We start from the raw sequence: 7,741 nt of genomic DNA, 5'->3' as shown, positions 1-7,741 counted from the left end.
GTGATTCTTTATGATAAGTAGCACCTCATCATTGGGCCTAACCAGGCCATGGCATAAATTCGTTTTTAGTTGTGAATAAATGCTCATTCATTTTAGTGATACATTTTATCCTCATCTCTTTATGTAAGATAAGATAAGATAAGATAAGATAGACTTTATTGATCTCACAGTGGAGAAATTCACGTGTCACTTCGGCTCAATAAAAGTGACAAAAGACCGATTATCTTGGTGTTTAAATTACACAAAACAGCGCAAGAAGACCTCGCTTATTTATTTTTATTTTATAATTTTGTAGACAGCTGCCGATTAAACTAATGTTACAACCTTGATATGATTTATATGCGTTGTTTTACCGAAAAATCAATTATAAGCGCCGTGAAAACGGCTGCAATGCGCGCTCCCGACAAAGCGGGGGGGGGGTAGATTTTCACAGGGGAACTGAATTTCGCACAACAACGGCATTTCAGTCAATAACTATCTATGGTGCCTAAAAGAAAATGATGTCAACATACGAAAAAATATTTGATCTGTGTAGTTAAAAGAAAAAACTTGTCCTACCATTCATCTAATCTCCACTCCTTGTCCGACTCGCTGTTGTTCGTCCGCTGCCTTCTCTTCCTCTGAAACGTCTGGGTCGAACATGTGAGGCTCCAGACAAATATTCTTCCTTCGATACATCAGAATGGTCTCCTGGTAGGAATTGCTCGGTTGAAGTAGAAATTTCGCTTTGAGATTTCTCGTTATGGCTCTCGCATGTATCCGCCGTGTTGAGATGAACGCTCCCGTTCTGACGTCACGACTTCTGGGTTGGAGGGCGCTTGAAAAGTGATCAGAATCTTTTCCGATTTTCTCTTAAATGTGAAAAAGAAAATAAAAAAATTCGTTGGTATATTTATTTGTTCATATTTTGCTATATATAAACGTAAGGTTAAGTCAAACTGACGTACGCTTCATAACCGGTTTAATTTGCTTTTTTTTTTTCTAATTCTGTGATTAATGGGAGCCTAAGGGCGCCGCTAGAGGGCGCCCCCAACACATTTGTCGCCCTAGCTCGCCTATAGCAATCGCCGGCCCTGGCCATAGTGTTCGTCTTTTGCCAACCAGTCCGGCGCGCATTCGCGAAAAACCCGGATCAAAACAATAACAATGAACTGGTCTATACACAAAACGTGCCGTGTGCTCTCGTTCTCGTCAAGTGCGATCTTCCTGTGTTCTTGCCAAGACTGGACTTCATGAGAACGCGAGTACGGACTCACGTTCTCTTGAATTGAGTCTCTTGAATCAGCCAAACTTTACCCGATGGGGCACCATTTTTTATTTTATTTTTTTTTGCCTGGTCACGTCGTACTGGCTTACTGAATGCCGTGTGCGTAACTTGCGTGATAAAAACTTGACGTAACTTGCATAAAAAAACGTGCTACCCTTTTGCTGCTCAGAGCTGCAGCATGACGGAATCGAAAAGAGAATCGTTAAGCGAGCTGCCAAACGGTGCCATGGAATTGGAACACACGGAACCGGTTCTGAACAGAAACCGGTTTTCGATTCTCATCCCTACTGACTACATTTACATGTGCAGAATAATAATCAGTGTTATTAGAATCAAATTACCACTATGGGACACCTTTATTTGGACTGAAAGCTATAAAAATCTGATAAGACACCAGGTCTTGTTGTTTTTATGGCACTCTCAGGCTCAAACCTCCATTTGACTTTAGTCAAGAACACTAATTCATGTGAGCATGATTTAGTCAAAATATTAAAAATGGAGGAATGCCTTTCTATGTAATAAATAACTAAAATGTATGAAGTGTGATGTCTGAAGTTTTTGAAAATCATACTATAATGAACTGATTATTAGTGTGTATGCAGTGTGCATGCAACATTACTGACAGCGTCTTTCTCAGTCTTTGATGTCCTAAACTATCGGAGTTTTAACAGGAATGGGCAGAATTATTTTATTAATTGAGGCTCCAAATCTACTGACGAGACTTAGAAACACACTGAACCCACAGAGGAATTTTGTGGGGTACTGCAAAGTCTCCCCCGAGGGAGGTGGGGGACATTGAGTCTGAATGGACCATGTTCCGCGCCTCTATTGTTGAGGCAGCTAGTCGGAGCTGTGGCCGCAAGGTTGTCGGTGCATGTCGCGGCGGCAACCCTCGAACCCGCTGGTGGACACCAGCGGTGAGGGAAGCCGTCAACCTGAAGAAGGAGTCCTACCGGGCTTTTTTGGCCTGTGGGACTCCGGAAGCAGCTGATGTGTACCGGCAGTCGAAGCGGCAGGCGGCTTGGCTGGTCGCCGAGGCAAAAACTCGGGCGTGGGAAGAGTTCGGAGAGGCCATGGAGAAAGACTTCCGTACGGCTTCGAAGCGATTCTGGTCCACTATCGGGCGTCTCAGGAGGGGGAAGCAGTGCAGCACCAACACTGTTTACAGTGGGGGTGGTGTGCTGCTGACCTCGACTCGGGACGTCGTGTTTCGGTGGGCGGAATACTTCGAAGACCTCCTTAATCCCACCAACACGTCTTCCATTGCGGAAGCAGAGCCTGAGGACTCTGGGTTCTCCCATCTCTGGTGCTGAGGTTGCCGAGGTTGTTAAAAAGCAAGGCCCCGAGGGTGGATGAGGTTCGCCCTGAGTACCTTAAGGCTCTGGATGTTGTGGGGCTGTGTTGGTTAACGTGGCTCTGCAACATTGCGTGGACATCGGGGGCAGTTCCCCTGGATTGGCAGACTGGGGTGGTGGTTCCCCTATTTAAAAAGGGGGACCTTGAGGGTGTGTTCCAACTACAGAGGGATCACACTCTTAAGCCTCCCTGGTAAGGTCTATTCAGGGGTTCTGGAACGGAGGGTCCGTCGGATAGTCGAATCTCTGATTCAGGAAGAGCAGTGTGGTTTTCGTCCTGGCCGTGGAACACTGGACCAGCTCTACACCCTCAGCAGGATTCTGGAGGGGGCATGGGAGTTTGCCCAACCAGTCTACATGTGCTTTGTGGATCTGGAGAAGGCATTCAACCGTGTCCCCCGAGGGATCCTGTGGGGGGTACTCCGGGAGTATGGAGTACCGGACCCTTTAATAAGGGCTGTCAGGTCTCTGTAAGACCGGTGTCAGAGTCTGGTCCGCATTGCCGGCTGTAAGTCGGACTCGTTTCCGGTGATAGTTGGACTCCGCCAAGGTTGCCCTTTGTCACCGATTCTGTTCATAACTTTTATGGACAGAATTTCTAGGCGCAGCCAAGGTGTTGAGGGGTTCCGTTTTGGTGGCCTTAGGATTGCGTCTCTGCTATTCGCGGATGACGTGGTCCTATTGGCTTCATCAGGGCGTGATCTACAGCTCTCACTGGAGCGGTTCGCAGCCGAGTGCGAAGCGGCCGGGATGAAGATCAGTGCCTCTAAATCCGAGACCATGGTCTTGAACCGGAAAAGGGTAGAGTGCCTTCTCCGGGTTGGGGAGGATGTGCTGCCCCTAGTGGAGGAGTTCAAGTATCTTGGGGTCTTGTTCACGAATGAGGGGAAGATGGAGCGGGAGATCGACAGGCGGATTGGTGCAGCGTCTGCTGTGAAGCGGGCGCTGTACCGATCCGTTGTGGTGAAGAGAGAGCTGAGCCAAAAGGTGAAGTTCTCGATTTACCGGTCAATCTACGTTCCTACCCTCATCTATGGTCACGAGCTTTGGGTCGTGACCGAAAGAACGAGATCCCGGATACAAGCGGCTGAAATTAGTTTTCTCCGTAGTGTGTCTGGGCTCTCCCTTAGAGATAGGGTGCGGAGCTCAGTCATCCGGGGAGGACTCAGAGTAGAGCCGCTGCTCCTCCACGTCGAGAGGAGCCAGCTGAGGTGGCTCGGGCATCTGGTCAGGATGCCTCCTGGACGCCTCCCTGGTGAGGTGTTCCGGGCACGTCCCACCGGAAGGAGGCCCAGGGGAAGACCCAGGACACGCTGGAGGGACTATGTCTCCCGGCTGGCCTGGGAACGCCTTGGGATTCCTCCTGAGGAGCTGGCCCAAGTGGCCGGGGAGAGGGACGTCTGGGCCTCCCTACTGAAGCTGCTGCCCCCGCGACCCGACCCCGGATAAGCGGAAGAAGACGGACGGACGGACGGACTGCAAAGTCTGCAACCGCAGTAAAATACTACACAAAAAAAAACCTGAAGGGAATTAGGCTCCTCATTTTTCTTCATAGACCTGTGACAGCGTGCTCTAACTGTGACCATGTGGCCAACAGCATTTGACACTGTTCCAAAACAAAGTATGAAAAGGATCAACATTATACATCAACTATATCCCTATATCACACTATATGTGATTCATTGGCGAAAAGGTGCGAAACAGAATAGCTGATATAGCAATAGTTTAATATAATAAAGCTAGCGTAGCAACTTAATGGAGAAATAGAAAACTAATAAATGACAAAAAGTCCTGTTGGAAGCGTAGCTATCATTATCCTAGCATCTATGCTAACAACAGAGCTAAGAAGACAAATCTCCTAACTTTATAATCGAAAAGGTATTGTTCAACAAAGAACTTGTAACCTTTGTCGAGTTTGGAGGCTAGTGTGGCCGAAAGCTTTTGTGCCAGTCTGTGCACGTCTCCCAAACGAAATTTGGGTAGATTGGTGAGGGACTGTGTGAAATCCATATGTAAAAACACTGCTCGCCGAGAAAGCGGAAATAAAGATACCCTGCTTCTTCGCAGAACGGAAGTTGCATGACGTCACGGTGAAAAGGGTCTATTTTCTCTGGTCCCCTACCTGATCTGACTAGTAATGACATGTTTGGCCACATGTCATCATTCAACCGACGGTTGTTTAGGTGGTGTCCTGGAAACGACGTGGGCAACATTGATAACTGGAGAACTTTCTGGGGAAAACCTGGTTTGATCCGGAGACACGGCATCCATCCCACTTTGGATGGTGCAGCTCTTCCTTCTAGGAATCTGGCCGGATTTATTAGTTATCCTAAATGCTGACAACCCAGGGTCGAGACCAGGAAGCAGAGCCGTAGTTTAACACACCTCTCTGCAGCTTCTGTACTGTTACCCACCCATTACCCTATTGAGACAGTGTCTTTCCCACAGCCAAAACTGAACAGATAAAAAATTTATCTAAAAGGAATAAATCATAAAAAGCTAAAAAAAATCAATACGGCTCACCTTGAACCAAAAAATAAAACAATTAAATGTGGTCTATTAAATATAAGGTCTCTCCCTCCAAGGACTTTGTTAGTTAATGAATTGATTTCTGATAATCAGATTGATTTATTTTGTCTCGCATAAACCTGGCTTCAAGAGGACTACATTAGTATAAATGAGTCAACTCCCTCCTATTATTTAAATTTCCACATTCCTAGATCTACGGTAAGAGGAGGAGTAGCAGCCATTTTTCAGTCTGGTTTATTAATTCGTCCCAGACCAATTAATAACTGCAATCCTTTTGAACATTTAACCCTCAGTTTCCCTCATCCAAACTGCAAAGCAATAAAACCGCTTATCTTTGTTGTTTTGTATTGTCCACCAGGCCCTTACTGTCAGTTTTTGGATCAGTAGTCAGACTTCTTATTTAATTTAGTGCTAAACATTGACAAGGTTATTATTGTGGGGGATTTTAACATTCATGTTGACACAGAATGTGATAACCTTAGTGTAGCCTTTAAAACTATCCTAGATTCACTTGGTTTTGCTCAAAATGTGCATAAACCAACGCACTCTTGGCTCCATACTTTAGACCTTGTGCTGACATTTAGCATTGATTGTGAAGAATTAACAGTATTTCCTCACAACCCTGTCCTATCTGACCATTTTTAATAACATTTGAGTTCAATTTAACTGAGTTCTCCACCCCCCAAAAGAGGGTTCCATTATGGTAGATCTTTATCGGATAATGCTGCATCAAACTTTAAAGTGTCTGTCCCCCTTTTAATATCGTCAGTATTGCAGAAACACCCTGCAGATGGCAGCAATGTTGTTTCTTCCCATTCACAAATAGACACCTTTGTTAACGGTGTGACTTCCTTATTGCATTCTGCATTAGACAATGTAGCTCCCTTAAAAAAGAAGGTGATTATTCACAGGAAGCTGGCTCCCTGGTTTAATTCAGAGCTGTGTTCTTTGAAGCACAATGTTAGCAAATTGGAGAGAAAGTGGCACTCTACACACCAAGAGAAAAACATACTGTTGTATAAAAAGACCCTTCGCAGAGTTAGAGCAGCATATTTTTCATCATTAATTGAGGACAATAAAATAATCCTAGGTTTCTCTTCAGTACAGTTGCCAAACTTACCCAGAGTCATAGCTCTGTTGATCCCTCCATTCCCTTAACTCTTAACAGTAATGACTTTATGGGATTCTTCATAAATAAAATTGATTCCATTAAAAATAAACTAACTGGCATCCTCCCAAACATGATTACCTCGTCCCCAGTAAGTGAGGCAGCGTTGGAGGAATCTTTAGAACCTGTGCGGTGTTTGAACTGTTTAGAAGCAGTATAACTTTCTGAGCTAAAATTTTAGCTTCATCTAACCCTTCTACCTGTATGTTAGACCCAGTTCCAAACAAGTTGTTTAAGGAGGTATTCCCTTTGATCACTGGCCCTATTTTAGACATGATTAGTCTGTCCTTAGTAAATGGCTATCAGGCTCCTCTCCTGTGGAGCCAACTCCCAGTTTTGGTCCGTGAGGCAGACTCCGTGTCTACTTTTAAGACTAAGCTTAAAACTTTCCTTTTTGACAAAGCTTATAGTTAGAGTGGTTTATGTTACCCTGAGCTATCTCTATTGTTCAAGGTAACATGCTGCAATAGGCTTAGGTTACTGAAAGACATCAGGGTCTATTTTTCTCACTCTACTGATTTCTACTGTTCTCCAATTTGTATTGCTTGTCGTCATTTCAGCTTTTAACCTTTTGTTCTCTCTCTTTTTTTCATAGTAGGTAGCCCTGGTCTGGCGTTCTGTTAGCTGTGACATCATCCAGGGAAGACATATCACCCGCTATTACCATCTAATGTAGAAGAAATCAATGTGTGCTTCTGTGCTTGTTTGTCTCTCTTGTTGTGTCTCTGCTCTAACCCCTAGTCGAGCGGTTGATGAGTCAAGGCAGATGACTGTTCATACTGAGCCTGGTTCTGCAGGAGGTTTTTTATTCCCGTTAATTGGGAGTTTTTCTTTCCACTGTCGCGTCATGCTTGCTCTGCATGAGGGATTGCTGCAAAGCCATGGACAATGCAGACGACTCTCCCTGTGGTTCTTTCAGGAAAAGGGAATGCTGCTTGTCAAGACTTTGATGCAATCAACTGGGTTCCCTTATATAGGAAATTTTTTGACCAATCTGTATAATCTGACCCAATCTGTATAATCTGATTGAATTTGACTTTGGAAAGTGCCTTGAGATGACATGTTTCATGAATTGGCGCTATATACATAAAATTCAATTGAATTGAATTTTAACACTGAACTGTAACATCACCGAATCGATTTATTGGTGTGAGTTTAATTGTTTTGTTCACTTTCCCCCTTTACTTTATCAGTCTTCTTTCTTTTCATATTTACTTAGTATTTTATTTGAACGTTATTACTCTAGTTAAAGAGTTTATTGACAGAAAACTTAACTTGAAGTATTTTTTAATAAATACTTGTATTTGGAAAGGAGTTGTTTATAGTGTACTTGTGTGCAGTACTCGCTGTTCGAGAACGCCAGCGCATGAGTTTCCTCCTTCATCTATTGTTCTATAGTAGCACACCTCACCAGGCATCCAT

The sequence above is a fragment of the Fundulus heteroclitus genome, unplaced genomic scaffold (genome assembly GCF_011125445.2).
Source record: "Fundulus heteroclitus isolate FHET01 unplaced genomic scaffold, MU-UCD_Fhet_4.1 scaffold_50, whole genome shotgun sequence".
In the NCBI taxonomy this organism is placed as follows: Eukaryota; Metazoa; Chordata; class Actinopteri; order Cyprinodontiformes; family Fundulidae; genus Fundulus; species Fundulus heteroclitus.
The sequence above is the reverse complement of the archived record's forward strand: the minus strand, read 5'-3'. Positions refer to the sequence as shown.